The sequence below is a fragment of the Mobula hypostoma genome, chromosome 2 (assembly GCF_963921235.1).
Source record: "Mobula hypostoma chromosome 2, sMobHyp1.1, whole genome shotgun sequence".
NCBI lineage: Eukaryota > Metazoa > Chordata > Chondrichthyes > Myliobatiformes > Myliobatidae > Mobula > Mobula hypostoma.
In genome coordinates this window covers 248,324,823-248,341,448 of record NC_086098.1, presented here as the reverse complement: position 1 = coordinate 248,341,448, position 16,626 = coordinate 248,324,823, and the positions used below count along the sequence as shown (strand labels likewise).

At 50.1% G+C, this 16,626-nt stretch overlaps 1 protein-coding gene and 1 long non-coding RNA gene across 11 annotated transcripts in view; one reads left to right on the top strand and one right to left on the bottom strand.

Moving 5' to 3' along the window:
- LOC134343082 (uncharacterized) overlaps window positions 1–445 on the top strand; it is a 30,207-nt gene extending 29,762 nt beyond the window's left edge. Inside the window, exon 4 of the long non-coding RNA XR_010017151.1 lies at window positions 171–445. This is a non-coding gene — a long non-coding RNA (uncharacterized LOC134343082). The remainder of the gene's footprint in view (window positions 1–170) is intronic.
- The window catches only part of LOC134343081 (rho guanine nucleotide exchange factor 2-like), a 159,714-nt gene that overhangs the window by 88,565 nt on the left and 54,523 nt on the right, over window positions 1–16,626 (bottom strand). The window lies entirely within an intron of this gene.

The following is a 16,626-nucleotide window of genomic DNA, read 5'->3' as shown; positions in this document are numbered from 1 at the left end:
AAAAGCTCTCTTTACGACCCTATCTACCTTTTCCAGCTTCATACATCTCTACAATTCTTCTAAGATCCTCTGAAAGTTGTTTTGATCGAGGTATGGTGCACATAAAGAGATCTTCTTGAGAACAGCAGGCTCTATCAGTAACCTGACTTTTTGTGTCTTTTTTTTTATAGGGCAGGGCACCTCTACAACCCACACCTCCAATCTCACCCCATTGATTGGAACACCAAGCTCCAAATAGCTTTGTACAAGGTTCACATACTTTTTCCAAGCAATACATGTAATTTTGGATCATTTTCTCAATAAATACATGAACAAGTATAATGTTTTTGTGTTATTTATTTAATTGGGTTATCTTTATCTAGTTTCAGGACTGGCGTGAAAATCCGATCACACTTTAGGTCATATTTATGCAGAAATTGAGAAAATTCTACGGGTTCTAACAGTGCTGTAGATACTGCCTGACCCCCTGCACTTCTCCAGCATTTCTGTGAGCTGCTCAAGACTTCTAGCATCTGCAGAATCTCGGATGTCACGCTGACACTTTTATTTAAAGCACTGCACCGTGGGGTAATATAGCCTTTTGCTGTCCAAGGGGCTGCCCCACCTGCCGAAGCCCCTCCAAGTGAGTTGAGACCCAGCCCGCCTCTGCAGAGCATTAGAGAGGGCAAGACTGATCTCTGGTGTGCTCCTGCGGTACAGAGCATGCCCATCTGCGGTAACTCCCCCTCCTGCCGCGCTGGGGGGAAACAAGTGGGAGGAATGAAGACCCGAGAACCTCCGCCTGCCCCACCGTAAGGAGCTGCTCTGCCAACTCATCGATCAGTGTGCCCCATTGACCCCGGGGGGGGGGGTGGATGGGGCAGGGCTCTGGTGGCCCCAGGAGAGAGATCGCCTTCACAAACACAGTTGCTCAGACCCTCTGGGGGGCTTGTCCTCTCGCTCTACATTTACCCCACACAATCAAATCTACCTGCAAAACCTACTGCTGGTGGGTGAAGACGCTCGGGAATCCACCACAACCATGCACTTTCAGATGGAGAGAGTCTCAGGATTATTGAACCTGGAACTACCGCTTGAGAAACTACCTCTACCATCACTACATCCTCCCCTCATCCCCCACCCAACATGTCCTTCACTCCCTGCCCCACCAAGCTGCACGGCTTAGTCCCAGTCCTCTGGGTGAATCAGCGAGCAGAGATCTCACAGGAGAAGGGAGAGGAAGCTGGCAGGGGGTGCGGGAATCGGGGCAAAGATGATGGAACTTGGAGGGTGAAGGAAGAGTCACCGAGTCACATAGGATGGGAACAAGTCCTTCAGCCCAACTAGTCCATGCTAACCAAGATTCCCATTCTCGGCCAGTGCCATTTGCCTATGTTGGGCCCATATTCCTCTAAACCTTTCCTATCTGTGTACCTGTCCGTATCCCTCTAAACCTTTCCTATCCGTGTACCTGTCCATATCCCTCTAAACCTTTCCTATCCGTGTACCTGTCCGTATCCCTCTAAACCTTTCCTATCCGTGTACCTGTCCATATCCCTCTAAACCTTTCCTATCCGTGTACCTGTCCATATCCCTCTAAACCTTTCCTATCCGTGTACCTGTCCATATCCCTCTAAACCTTTCCTATCCGTGTACCTGTCCGTATCCCTCTAAACCTTTCCTATCCGTGTACCCGTCCATATCCCTCTGAACCTTCCCTATCCGTGTACCTGTCCGTATCCCTCTAAACCTTTCCTATCCGTGTACCTGTCCATATCCCTCTAAACCTTTCCTATCCGTGTACCCGTCCGTATCCCTCTAAACCTTTCCTATCCGTGTACCTGTCCGTATCCCTCTAAACCTTTCCTATCCGTGTACCTGTCCATATCCCTCTAAACCTTTCCTATCCGTGTACCTGTCCGTATCCCTCTAAACCTTTCCTATCCGTGTACCTGTCCATATCCCTCTAAACCTTTCCTATCCGTGTACCTGTCCGTATCCCTCTAAACCTTTCCTATCTGTGTACCTGTCCGTATCCCTCTAAACCTTTCCTATCCGTGTACCTGTCCGTATCCGTGTACCTGTCCATATCCCTCTAAACCTTTCCTATCCGTGTACCTGTCCGTATCCCTCTAAACCTTTCCTATCCGTGTACCTGTCCAGGTGCATTTTAAATGTTATCATTGTACCTGCTTCAACCACTTCCTCTGGCAGCTTATTCCATACACTGACCCTCTGGGTGAAGAAATCACCCCCCAGGTTCCTGTTAAACTTCGCCCCTCTCACCTTAAACCTGTGCCCTTGAGTTCTTGGTTCCCCAGTTGAGGAGGGGGGAGTTAGGAGGTGAGTGAGGGGGGTGTGAGTGAGGTGTTGTGGAGGGAGAGTAAGAGGGGGAGCAGGCAAATGTGATCCTGAAACCTGCAAGCTGTGGGCTGCTGGTTTATGTGGCAATTTTGAGAGCATTATCCCAGAAACACTAAATTGCCACTCTCACCTCCGTTCCTTCAAAGCCTGGCTCTGGGAGTCCTCTGTGTTCCTGCTTATCTCCCTATAGCAACTGAATCCACAATCAGTTCTCCCTCCTCCCCCACACACTCCATCTGTCTCTCCATTCTCTTTCTCTGCCTCCATCTATCATCCAGCTGCCATTGTCTGCCCACTCCACCCTTCTCCTCCCCTACTGTCCTTCACCTCGCACCTCTTCTCAATTCACCACTGGGAGGGGTTTACAGCAGACAATTAAACCTGACAATCACACGTAGAGCATGTACACAGACGCGCGTGCGCGCGCACACACACACACACACACTCAGAGACAGCGAGACACACACACAAACACATACTCACAGAGACAGAGCAAGACACACTCACAGAGAGTGACCCAAAATAACAGTGTCAGAGGCTGGTATCGAACCTGGATCTCTGGAGAAGAAAGGCAACAGCTCTACCTGTTTTTCAGGGATTGTACAAACTGCTAGACTGACAGTCTGGTCAGGGACAGTAGTGGCATCGCAGCTTTGACTATGAGAATTGGCACAGGGTAGGATGAGACGACGCTCTGAAAGATCGCTTTGACTCGGGGGGGGAAAACCTGACCTTCTATAAAAGCCACACACAGACAGCTGAAGGTGTTTTCATCAGTATTTGTAACAAGGAGCTGACTCATACTGAATTTACACATGTCCATCCCACACTGACCTTGAACAGAGAGCTTCAAACATCACCCTGCCTACAGTGTGTTTGTGACAGGATGGTGTGAAGGGAGCTTCACTCTGTGTCTGACCTTGGGAGTGTGTGATGGGACTGTGTAGAGGGAGCTTCACTCTGTGTTTGACCCCGGGAGTGTGTGATGGGACGGTGTAGAGGGAGTTTCACTCTGTGTCTGACCTTGGGAGAGTGTGATGGGACAGTGTAGAGGGAGTTTCACTCTGTGTCTGACCCCCGGAGTGTGTGATGGGACGGTGTAGAGGGAGTTTCACTCTGTGTCTGACCTTGGGAGAGTGTGATGGGACTGTGTAGAGGGAGCTTCACTCTGTGTCTGACCCCGGGAGTGTGTGATGGGATGATGTGGAGGGAGTTTCACTCTGTGTCTGACCCTGGGAGTGTGTGATGGGATGGTGTGGAGGGAGTTTCACTCTGTGTCTGACCCTTGCCCTGGGAAGAGTCCTATGGTCTGCACGGTGTTGGAGATGTGTTCCTCTAGTGGATGGTACAGCCGCTAACCAGGACCAGTGAAAGGTGTCCCTTTGCTCTGGTATCACAGAACATCCCCCTCCCAACCCTGATGAAGGGTCTCGATCTGAAACATTGACTGTTTACTCTCAATGGATGCTGCCTGGCCTGCTGAGTTCCTCCAGCATTTTGTGTGTGTTGCTTGGATTTCCAGCATCTGCAGATTTCTTGTGTTTGTGATCCCCCTCTCAAAATCCCTTGGAACCCAGTGCCTGGCTCTGACACCCACACACCGACCTCCGTGACAAACTGCATCGCCACGTTCCCCCTCCCTGACTTCTGCCCTGCAGGGGAGAAGTAGGAAAGAGGCAGTGATGGGGAAAGGAGGGAGCAGGAGGAGGATAGAGAAGGAAGGAAGCAGTGTTTGCACGAGGGGAAAGGGGTATGCAGTCAGGGAGAGGATAGGGTTGGAGGGAGTGGGCTACAGGAAAGAAAAGGGAAGGAAGAAGGGTAGGGGAGAGGTGCAATGCAAGAAAGAGGAGGAGAGGTTGGAGGGAGAGGGACAGTGAGGAGAGAGACGTACGGATTGAGACAGAGAGTGAGAGAAAGTGAAGGAGAGCAAGACAGGGAGGGAAGAGCAAAGGGGAGAGAGGGAGAGAGAGACGGGGAGGGGGATGAGACGGTGGGGTAAGAGAGCGACTGGGGGGAGGGGAGAGAGAGAGAGAGAGACCGGGGGAGGAGAGAGCGAGATGGGGGGGTGAAAGAAAGAGAGACCGGGGGAGAGTGCGGGGGGAAGACAGGGAGAGACCGGGGGGGGGGGCAGAGGGGAGAGAGAGAGAGAGAGACTGGGAGGGGGGAGGGGAGAGAGTGAGAGACGGGGGGAGGAGAGAGAGAGAGACGGGGGGGTGAAAGAAAGAGAGACTGGGGGAGAGTGGGGGGGGTGAGTGAGAGAGAGAGACCGGGGGGGGGTGGTGAAGGAGAGAGAGAGAGACTGGGGGTGGGGGGAGTGAGAGAGAGAGAGAGAGAGAGAGAGAGACCGGGGGGAGGGGGGAAGAGTGAGAAAGAGAGAGACCGGGGGGGGGTGAAGGAGAGAGAGAGAGAGAGAGAGAGAGAGAGAGAGAGAGAGAGAGAGAGAGTGAGAGTGAGTATGAATGGGGGAAACTGGGGGCGGGTGCAGAGGGCGAGAGACCGGGGGGGGGGAGTGAGAGAGAGAGCGACGGGGGGGGGGTGAAGGGGAGAGAGGGAGAGGGAGGGAGGGAGGGGGGGAGAGAGAGAGAGAGAGAGAGAGAGAGAGAATATGAATGGGGGAAACTGGGGGTGGGGGAGAGGGCGAGAGACCGGGGGGGGAGAGAGAGAGAGAGACGGGGGGGTGAAGGGGAGAGAGGGAGAGGGAGGGAGGGAAGGAGAGAGGGAGAGGGAGGGAGGGAGAGGGAGGGAGGGAGAGAGAGAGAGAGAGAGAGAATATGAATGGGGGAAACTGGGGGTGGGGGAGAGGGCGAGAGACCGGGGGGGGGGGGGGAGAGACAGAGTGAGAACAAAGAGCCAGATGCGAGTGAGAGAATGAGGAGGAAGTAGGAGGAGAGCTGACAGATTGACAGAGACAGTGGGCATGTCTGAATTGGAATTATTATCAAATGTATCGAGACACAGTGAAAAGCTGGCCTTGTGACTGTTGGTACATTTCAGATCATTACACGGTGCATTAATGTAGAACAAGGTAAAACAATAACAGAATGCAGAATGAAGTGTTACAGTGACAGAGACACTGCAGTTTAGACAACCAGGAATGTGGATGGGGGAGGGGGAGAAGGGGAAGGGTGTGAAATACAAGCAGGGCGGAAAGGGGAAGGGAAGGGAGGAGGGAGAGGGACGGAGGGAGGGGGAGAGGGGAGGATGGAGGGTGGAGGAGGGAGAGGGATGGAGGGAGAGGGTAGGAGGGAGACAGGGGGAAAGAAGGAAGGAGAGGGACAAGGGAGAGGGGAGGAGGGAGAGAGGGGGAGGGGAGGAGGGAGAGAGGGGGAGGGGAGGAGGGAGAGAGGGGGAGGGGAGGAGGGAGAGAGGGGGAAGGGAGGAGGGAGAGGAGAGGATGGAGGGTGGAGGAGGGAGAGGGATGGAGGGAGAGGGTAGGAGGGAGACAGGGGGAAGGAAGGAAGGAGAGGGACAAGGGAGGGGGAGGAAGGAGAGAGAGGGAAGGGAGGAAGGAGAGAGGGGGAAGGGAGGAGGGAGAGGAGAGGAGGGAGGAGGGTGGAAGGATCCTGGGGCAGCAATGCTCTCTGACAGTAGTCCATATCTGTGATTGTCCAGGAGCTGATGACTGAAGCTGCCTGACTGCCAGTGCTGGCAATGTGGGTACACAGCAGGTTCAGCCCCTGTCCAGAGTCTGAACAGCCGACCACTGTAGGAGAGGTGAGAGGGTCAGCTGACCACAGCTTCTCCCACTCATCCCAAGCCTGGGGACGGACTGATGATCAGAATTCACCCCACGCTGTCAAGAACCAGGGACAGAAAGCTTCTCATATCCATGTTGGCAGAACAAGAGAACAGAAACACCACAGAAAACAGTGTCGCTCCGAGCCAGGCCCTCCAGGCCAGCCAGTCCATACTGACCAAGATTCCCATTCAGCTGATCCTATCTGTCTGTGTTTGGGCCAGATCCTTCTCAAACTAACCCACAGGCGTTAGGGTACTAAACAGTCCCCTGTACAATAAGGTAGAAATTTGACCTCATAATCTACCTCATTCTGGCCCCTGCACCTTCTCATTTCCCTGCACTGCACTCTCTCTGTGACTGTGATTCTTTATTCTGCACTTTGCTATTGATTTTCCCTTGTACAACATTGATCTGATTTGATAAATATATGCCTCTAGTATTAAACATTTTGACATGAAGACAACATCCATCAAAGATCCCCACCATCGGGGCCAGGCTGTCTTCTCACAGCTCCCATTGGACAGGAGGTACAGAAGCCTGAAGTCCCACACCACCAGGTTCAGGAACAGCTATTTCCTTCAACCATTCAGTTCTTGAACCAACCAACACAACCCTAATCCTCAGAACAGAACACTACAGACCACCTCATGCACCACCATGGACTTGTCTCGGATTGTGTTCTTTCTGTCCGAATGCCTGTGAACTGCTTTGAGAGGTCGGTCATAGCGAGAATCAACTCCTGCCTAAGCAAGGACCTAAACCCGCTGCAGTTTGCCTCTGGTTACAATCAGTCTGCAGCAGATACAATCTCACTGGCTCTGCACTTGGCCTGGGATCACCGGGACAATAGTCACACCTACACCAGGCTGCTGTTTATTGACTACAGCTCAGCATTCAACACAATCATACCCTCCATTCTAATCAACAAGCTCCAAAACCTGGGCCTCTGTACCTCCTTCTGAAACTGATCCTTGAGATCACAGTCTGTGCGGATTGGAAATCTCCTCGCTGACAACACTAGCACACCTTCCAGCAGCCCACTACGCTACTCATAGTTGTGCGGCTAGGCACAGCTCAAACACCATCTACAAAGTTGCTGACGACACAATGGCTGCTGGGCAAATTTCAGATGGCAACGAGGGGGGTACAGGTGTGAGACACGCCAGCTGGTTGAGTGGTACCTCAACAACCTTGCACTCAACGTCAGCAAGACCCAGGAATTGACTGTGGACTTGAGGAAGGGGAAGTCGAGGGAACACAAACCAGTCCTCGTTGAGGGTCAGCAGTGGAAAGGGTGAGCAGTTTCAAGTTCCCGGGTGTCAACATCTCTGAAGATCTACCCCGGGCCCAACACATTGATGTAATTACAAAGGCACGACAGCACCAATACTTCATTTGGAGTTTGAGAAGAATTGGTCTGTCACCAAAGACACTTGCAAATTTCTACAGATATAGTGTGGAGAACATTCAAATTGGTCGCATCACCGTCTGGCATGGAGGTGATGCACAGATTTGGAAAAAGCTGCAGAAAGTTGTAAATTCAGCCAGCTCCATTATGGGCAATGATACATTGAAAATGAAGATTTGGAGAATGCAATTGTCAATAGCATTGTATGAAGGCAGTCCATGATCAGCCTGCGCCAATTTTGTTCCTGTGTACACCAGATGAATTCCTGTGTCAGTAAGGAACTAATACACAGCTTTCTAGTACTGTAATACAATTGGTAATATTCTAATTTGTTTGGTATTTAATTTAAATACATAATTTATTACTTAGTTTGTTTTTTTTTATTGCCTTTTGACTGTTTCCATGAAACTCTGTACTGGTGCCAGCCAATGTGTCCCCATTGTCTGGGGATACACTGTAATTTAAACATTCTTCATTATCATCGATATATTGTGCTGTCCTGCCACTGCAAAGCAACAAAGTTCATGACATTTGCCAGAGATGTTAAACCTGAATTTCATTGATTTATTTATTGGGGTGCCCCTCCCCTCCAGCCCTTCGAGCTGTGCCATCTAGCAAACCCGATTTAACCCTAGCCTAATCACACAACACTTTACAATGACCAATTAACCTTCTAACCAGTACGCCTCTGGACTGCGGAAGGAATGCAGAGCACCTGGAGAAAGAGAGGTTTGGATAGGTACATGATGGGAGGGCTATGGAGGACTATGGTCGATAGGTCCAGGCTGACCAGATGGGCTGAAGGACCAGCTTCTGTGCTGTATTGCTCATTGACTCTAACTGGAACACAAGCAAACTGCAAATCAGCCTTTGTGCATTTCTATCGAAATAAAACTCCTCAGGGAGTTTCCTGCACAGGAAAGCAATATGAAGTCCGGAAGCCAAACAGTGTGTCAACAGAGAGTGGGACAGAGGACCGGACGAAGGAATTCAGAAGCCTGGGTTCCAGGCAATTATGAGAGCCATGGACATGGCAGACTGTCAGAAATGTCAAGCACTGGAGGGCATGCATTTAAGGTGACAAGGGGAAAGTTCAAAGGGGATGTGCAGGGCAACAGAGCGGTAGCTGCCTGGAATGGAAGCAGGCAGTTTGGTCCAGTTTAAGAGGTTTTGGGTATCACTCTTACAGCACCAGCGAGCATGTTCAATTCCAGCCGCTGTACCCCGTACCCCCGTGACCATGTGGGTTTCCAAAGACAGCGGTTAGGGTTAATAAACTGTGGCCATGCCATGGTGGCATGAGAAGTGGACGGCCCCAGAACATCCCTGTTGATTTGACAAAGCAAAGAATGCATTTCCCAGGATGTTTCGATGTACGGTACATATGACAAATAAATCAATACATGGCTATGAATTCTGATTCTGAGTCTTCTGTACGGAATGGTGGGATACGGATCACCTGTAGGGAATGGTGGGATACAGATCACTTGTATGGAATGGTGGGACATGGATCAGCGTAGGGAATGGTGGGATATGGATGCACTACAGGGAATGGTGGGATACGGATCACCTGTACGGAATGATGGGATACGGATCACCTGTAGGGAATGGTGGGACACATATCAGCTGTAGGCAGCGGTAGTTTGATTTAATTCAGCACCGTGGTCAGCACAGATATAGTGGGCTGAAGGACCTGATCTCATGCTGTACAGTTCCAGCTTCTGTGCGAAGCCGATGAGGAGGACAGTGCTCAGCGCAGACGTCTCAGAGGGCTGTGGGTTTGAAGGAGGTGAAGGGAAGAGTACTCGAGGAGGGGACTCCGCACAGAGCACGATGGGCCTTTGGCGCAGTCAGACAGGAAGCGACCCTCTCCTTGAGCAAACAACCACTGCCAGTGTATCCCACCTAGTGTGCACAAGGTCGGAAAAAAGATGCAAACTCAGCCAGCTCTATACATGGGTTCCAGCCTCTCCAACATCGTGGACATCTTCACAAGGAACTTCTTCAAAAAGTCGGCATCCATGCCTTCTTCATATTACTGACATCAAGGAGGTACTGGAGCCTGAAGACACATACTAAAGTTTTCAGGAACAGCTTCTTCCCTCAGTCATCAGATTACTGAATGGACAATGAACCCATGTACATCATCACTGATTGACATTTATAAACATGTTTATTACTGTAAAATAGAGTTTTATTATGTATTGCTGCCACAGAACAACATATGCCAGTGATATTAATCCTGATTCTGAATGTGACCGGTGAGGTGTACACAACAAACCTCATCCACACTGATGCCGATATTCAGTACGGCCGGGAGCACAGACACATCAGAAACAAAACAGCAGGAGGAGGCCACTCTGCCCCAGGTCCCTGCTTCCTCGTTTACATCAAATCACCTCCCTCCACTCACTCTCCTGATTCCCTTGACATCCAAAGTTCATTCAGCTCTGGCCTGAATACATCAGGTGACGAAGCAGCCAGGGAGGAAATGCCAAACATTCCCTGTTCTCCGGGTGAAAAAATGTCTCCCCAATTCTGTTCCAAATGGTCGCCCCCTCCCCTCATTCTGAGACTGGGATCACAGCCGGGAAGACCCCCAGACATACTGACCACGTGAGAATGTGTGTTTCAACAAGCTTCTCTCAAACCAGGAGGGGTGACAGGGGAGAGGAATAAAAGGGACCAGAGTGGCAAATTCTTCACCAATAGGATATATGGAAGGAGCTTCACAGGAAGTGGTTGATGCAGATAATTAAGATGTTTAAAGAACATTTGGACCAGTATGTGGATAGGTTCACCAATAGGACCCTCCACAGTGAACAGTGGAGCCTGAGTGTGTTGTACAATAGAGGGACCTAGGAGTACGGGTACATGGTTCTCTGAAAATGGAGTCACAAGTAGACGGGGGCGTTAAAGTCGTGTTTTGACTCGCTGGCCTTCATCAGTCTGAATACCAAGTACAGGAGTTGGAATGTCACGTTGCAGTTGTACAAGATGATGGTGAGACCGTGTTTCGAATACTGTGTTTAGTATTGGTCGCCCTGCTGTGGGACAGATGCCATTAAGCTGGGAGAAAGGAGATTTACGAGGATGTTGCTGGGACCCAAGGGACTGAGCGATGGAGATACTGGGACTTTATTTCTTGGAATGCAGGAGACTGAGGGGTGACCTTATAGAAGTGTACAAAATCACGAAGGGGGGCATAGAAAGTCTTTATCCCCAGGGCTGGGGAATCAAGAACAAGAGGGCAAAGGTTTCTGAAGGCAAAGAAAGGGGAGAAATTTAATGGAGACCTGAGGGGCAACTTTTACACCCAGAGGATGTTCAGTATATGGGACAAGCTGTCAGAGGTAGTGATCGAGGGAGATACATAACAACATTTAAAAGACACTTGGGCAAGTACATGGATGGAAAAGGTGGGACTTGGGACAAATGGGGATGAGCTTGGGCCAGCCTGCTTCCGGATCTGTATGAGTCTAGCATAGGACTCAGAAATTCTCAACCTCACTGTGCCAGGAATCTCTGCCATACTTAATGACACCAAAGCCCTCTCATACAGTCAGAACCGAATGAAACAAACTGCCAGAGAGGCACAGCTCTCTCCCCAAGCCAGATCCAGGGCACAGGCAGCAAGCGCTCCCTTCTCAGGAGGTAGAGTGGATTCAGTGTGAAGTGAGTCAGCCCACATCCTGTCATTGTGTGAAAGAGCTGACTTTGCCAACCACTCCTGGAGTCAAGTCTGCATCAAGCATTCCTGGGAATGCAAACTTCACGCCACATCGCTGCTGCAGTCTGGGGGGGGGGCAGGCCACTCCGCCGTCCAACTCCTGCAAACTGCCAGTGCGGCAATTTAAGGAGTAGCCAGAACGGATAATTCAACAGGACGTTACCTGGCATGGAGGGCGGGATATGCAAGGAGAGATTGCACAAGGTGGAGCAATACACACAAAATACTGGAACTCAGCACGTCCAGAGGCATCTAACGTGGGGAATAAACAATAGACATTGCAGGCCGAGACCCATCATCAAGACTAGAAAGCAAAAACATGACCCCACGCTCTTATTCGCGGTTCTTTTTTTTTGGCATGTGCCTGCGAGGCTGTGTGTGCATGGGTCTGTGATGATGTCTTTTTCATGGCTTTTACAAGGCGCGGAGCGAGCGAGGGAGAGACTGCATGGCGCTCCACTCCTCCTTTTACAAGGCGCGGAGCGAGCGAGAGAGAGACTGCGTGGCGCTCCACTCCTCCTTTTACAAGGCGCGGAGCGAGCGAGGGAGAGACTGCGTGGCGCTCCACTCCTCCTTTTACAAGGCGCGGAGCGAGCGAGGGAGAGACTGCATGGCGCTCCACTCCTCCTTTTACAAGACGCGGAGCGAGCGAGAGAGAGACTGCGTGGCGCTCCACTCCTCCTTTTACAAGGCGCGGAGCGAGCGAGGGAGAGACTGCGTGGCGCTCCACTCCTCCTTTTACAAGGCGCGGAGCGAGCGAGGGAGAGACTGCATGGCGCTCCACTCCTCCTTTTACAAGGCGCAGAGCACGAGGGAGAGACTGCGTGGCGCTCCACTCCTCACACAGACATTTTCACAGTATTTTCCCTTCTATTTTCACGAGGTCGAGTTGCGATCTCGACACTCAACCCAGCATGGACGGAAAGCGTACTCGGGAGCGGACCTGACTGGTTTCGAACCCACGAACCTCCGCTCCTGGGTCTGGCGCCGATGTCGTTGTGCCACCAGCCAGCCCCTTATTCTCAGTTCTAACCCCTTCTTTTCCAGTCCCGATGATGGGTCTCAGACTGAAATATTAACAGTTTATTCCTGTCTATAAATGCTGCCTGATCTGCTGAGTTCCTCTAGTATTTTGTGTGTGCGTGTGTTACTCAAGATTTCCACCATCTGTAGAATCTCCTGTGCTAAATGTACCGGACAGGACAGGTTTGCTCACACTGTGATGCAGGAATCTCGGGATGTCCTTATAAGGGTTTTAAAGAGATTACAGTGTTACTGCATGGAAACTGCCTATTTAGCTCAACTGTTCATTACCCTATCCCTGCAGATGATAGGGTTGGCATGGAAACAGGCCTTTTAGCCCAATGGTCCATGACAACCAAGGTACCCGAGCTAGACCCACCTGTCCATATCCCTCTAAACCTTTCCTATCCCTGTATCCCTCTAAACCTTTCCTATCTGTGTACCTGTCCATATCCCTCTAAACCTTTCCTATCCGTGTACCTGTCTGTTTCCCTCTAAACCTTTCCTATCTGTGTACCTGTCCATATCCCTCTAAACCTTTCCTATCCGTGTACCTGTCCGTATCCCTCCAAACCTTTCCTATCCGTGTACCTGTCCGTATCCCTCTAAACCTTTCCTATCCGTGTACCTGTCCGTATCCCTCTAAACCTTTCCTATCCGTGTACCCGTCCGTATCCCTCTAAACCTTTCCTATCCGTGTACCCGTCCGTATCCCTCTAAACCTTTCCTATCCGTGTACCTGTCCGTATCCCTCTAAACCTTTCCTATCCGTGTACCTGTCCGTATCCCTCTAAACCTTTCCTATCCGTGTACCTGTCCGTATCCCTCTAAACCTTTCCTATCCGTGTACCTGTCCGTATCCCTCTAAACCTTTCCTATCCGTGTACCCGTCCGTATCCCTCTAAACCTTTCCTATCCGTGTACCTGTCCGTATCCCTCTAAACCTTTCCTATCCGTGTACCTGTCCATATCCCTCTAAACCTTTCCTATCCGTGTACCTGTCCATATCCCTCTAAACCTTTCCTATCCGTGTACCTGTCCGTATCCCTCTAAACCTTTCCTATCCGTGTACCTGTCCATATCCCTCTAAACCTTTCCTATCCGTGTACCTGTCCGTATCCCTCTAAACCTTTCCTATCCATGTACCCGTCCGTATCCCTCTAAACCTTTCCTATCCGTGTACCTGTCCATATCCCTCTAAACCTTTCCTATCCGTGTACCTGTCCGTATCCCTCTAAACCTTTCCTATCCATGTACCTGTCCCTATCCCTCTAAACCTTTCCTATCTGTGTACCTGTCCGTATCCCTCTAAACCTTTCCTATCCGTGTGCCCGTCCGTATCCCTCTAAACCTTTCCTATCCGTGTACCTGTCCGTATCCCTGTAAACCTTTCCTATCCGTGTACCTGTCCGTATCCCTCTAAACCTTTCCTATCCGTGTACCTGTCCATATCCCTCTAAACCTTTCCTATCCGTGTACCTGTCCATATCCCTCTAAACCTTTCCTATCCGTGTACCTGTCCGTATCCCTCTAAACCTTTCCTATCCGTGTACCTGTCCGTATCCCTCTAAACCTTTCCTATCCGTGTACCTGTCCGTATCCCTCTAAACCTTTCCTATCCGTGTACCTGTCCGTATCCCTCTAAACCTTTCCTATCCGTGTACCTGTCCATATTCCTCTAAACCTTTCCTATCCGTGTACCTGTCCATATCCCTCTAAACCTTTCCTATCCGTGTACCTGTCCATATCCCTCTAAACCTTTCCTATCCGTGTACCCGTCCGTATCCCTCTAAACCTTTCCTTATCTGTGTACCTGTCCGTATCCCTCTAAACCTTTCCTATCCATGTACCCGTCCAAGTATCTTTTAAATGTCATTAATCTACCAGCCGCAATCACTTCCTCTGGCAGCTCGTTCCATAGACTGACCACCCTCTGGGTGAAGAAGTCGCCCCTCAGGTTCCTATTAAACCTCTGCCCTCTCACCCAGCTCTGACAGAAAGACAGCTGTGTGCATTGACAGTATCCGCCCATCATAGGGCAGACTGCCAGAGGTTGGGGAGTCCAGGCTGAGGTGCTGCAGTTTCATCCGTGACATAAGAGAGTGCAGATGCTGGAATCTAGAGCAATGCACAGGTTCAGCAGCATCTGTGGAGGTACAGTGGGTGATCGACATTTTGGATGGAGACCCTTTGGTAGGGGGAGATGGCTGGTATTGAGAAAAGAGGGGGAAGAGGGGAGGCAGGCGTCAGAAGGTGATGGATGGAACCAGGTGAAGAGGGAAAGATTGGCAGAAAGACAGGGGGGAGGGAGAGTCAGAGGCTGAGAGGAACAGAATGATTGAGATAAATAGCAGAACGTGTCAGGGGGGAAGGGAAACTAAGTTTTTCACTCAGAGGGTGGTCCGTATATGGAACGAGCTGCCAGACAAAGTGGTTGGACAGGTAAATGGACATGAAAGGTTTTGTGTTATGACTCAGCTCCCTGCCTATCAAGTCTGCTCCCAACTCCCGTCGAACTGCTGTTCTCTGCAACCCCAGCTCATCCAACTGCCCAGGTCACCCTGTCCATACCCACCACCTCTCTCCAGCTACTCACTCCGGCAACATGCCTCTCAGAGAGGACAGCCATCACAAACGTTCACCATAACCGTCCAGCATTTGTATCAATCATGGTGTACCAAACAGCTTCATCTACCATAACCGTCCAGAATCCGTATCAATCATGGTGTACCAAACAGCTTCACCTATCATAACCGTCCAGAATCCATATCAATCATGGTGTACCAAACAGCTTCAACCACCATAACCTTCTGAACAAAACTGAATGCTTTTGGGGACAGGGCTGGCCAGCATCCCCACGGAAATTGCAATACGAGACCAGGCAGGTGTACAGGCTGTACAAACCATAAAGAGTAACTGTTTATTCAGGGTGAGGGTCACTGTGTAACTGTACAGAGTCACTGTTTATTCAGGGAGAGGGTCACTGTGTAACTGTACAGAGTCACTGTTTATTCAGGGTGAGGGTCACTGTGTAACTGTACAGAGTCACTGTTTATTCAGGGTGAGGGTCTCTGTGTAACTGTACAGAGTCACTGTTTATTCAGGGTGAGGGTCTCTGTGTAACTGTACAGAATCACTGTTTATTTAGGGTGAGGGTCTCTGTGTAACTGTACAGAATCACTGTTTATTTAGGGTGAGGGTCTCTGTGTAACTGTACAGAGTCACTGTTTATTCAGGGTGAGGGTCACTGTGTAACTGTACAGAGTCACTGTTTATTCAGGGTGAGGGTCACTGTGTAACTGTACAGAGTCACTGTTTATTCAGGGTGAGGGTCACTGTGTATTTGTACAGAGTCACTGTTTATTTAGAGTATGGATCACTGTATAAATGTACAGAGTTACTGACTATTCAGGGTGAAGGTCAGAGTGTAACTGTGTAGAGAAATTGTCTTTTCAGGCTGATGGTCTTTGTGTAACTGTACATAGTCAGTGTTTATTCAGGGTTGGATTTTCTGTGTAATTGTACAGAGTCGCTGTATAACTGAACTGAGTCACTGTTTATTCAGGGTGAGGGTCACTGTGTAACTGTACAGAGTCACTGTTTATTCAGGGTGAGGGTCACTGTGTAACTATACAGAGTCACTGTTTATTCAGGGTGAGGGTCACTGTGTAACTATACAGAGTCACTGTTTATTCAGGGTGAGGGTCACTGTGTAACTGTACAGAGTCACTGTTTATTCAGGGTGAGGGTCACTCACTGTGTAACTGTACAGAGTCACTGTTTATTCAGGGTGAGGGTCACTGTGTAACTGTACAGAGTCACTGTTTATTCAGGGTGAGGGGCACACTGTAACTGTACAGAGTCACTGTTTATTCAGGGTGAGGGTCACTGTGTAACTGTACAGAGTCACTGTTTATTCAGGGTGAGGGGCACACTGTAACTGTACAGAGTGACTGTTTATTCAGGGTGAGGGTCACTGTGTAACTGTACAGAGTCACTGTTTATTCAGGGTGAGGGTCACTGTGTAACTGTACAGAGTCACTGTTTATTCAGGGTGAGGGTCACTGTGTAACTGTACAGAGTCACTGTTTATTCAGGGTGAGGGTCACTGTGTAACTGTACAGAGTCACTGTTTATTCAGGGTGAGGGTCAGTGTGTAACTGTACAGAGTCACTGTTTATTCAGGGTGAGGATCACTTTGTAACTGTGTAAGTTAGTCCTGACAAAGGGTCTTGGCCTGAAACGCCGACTGCACCTCTTCCTAGAGATGCTGCCTGGCCTGCTGCGTTCACCAGCAACTTTTATGTGTGTTGCTTGAATTTCCGGCATCTGCAGTATTCCTGTTGGTTGTGTACAGAGTCACTGTTTATTCGGGGTGAGGGT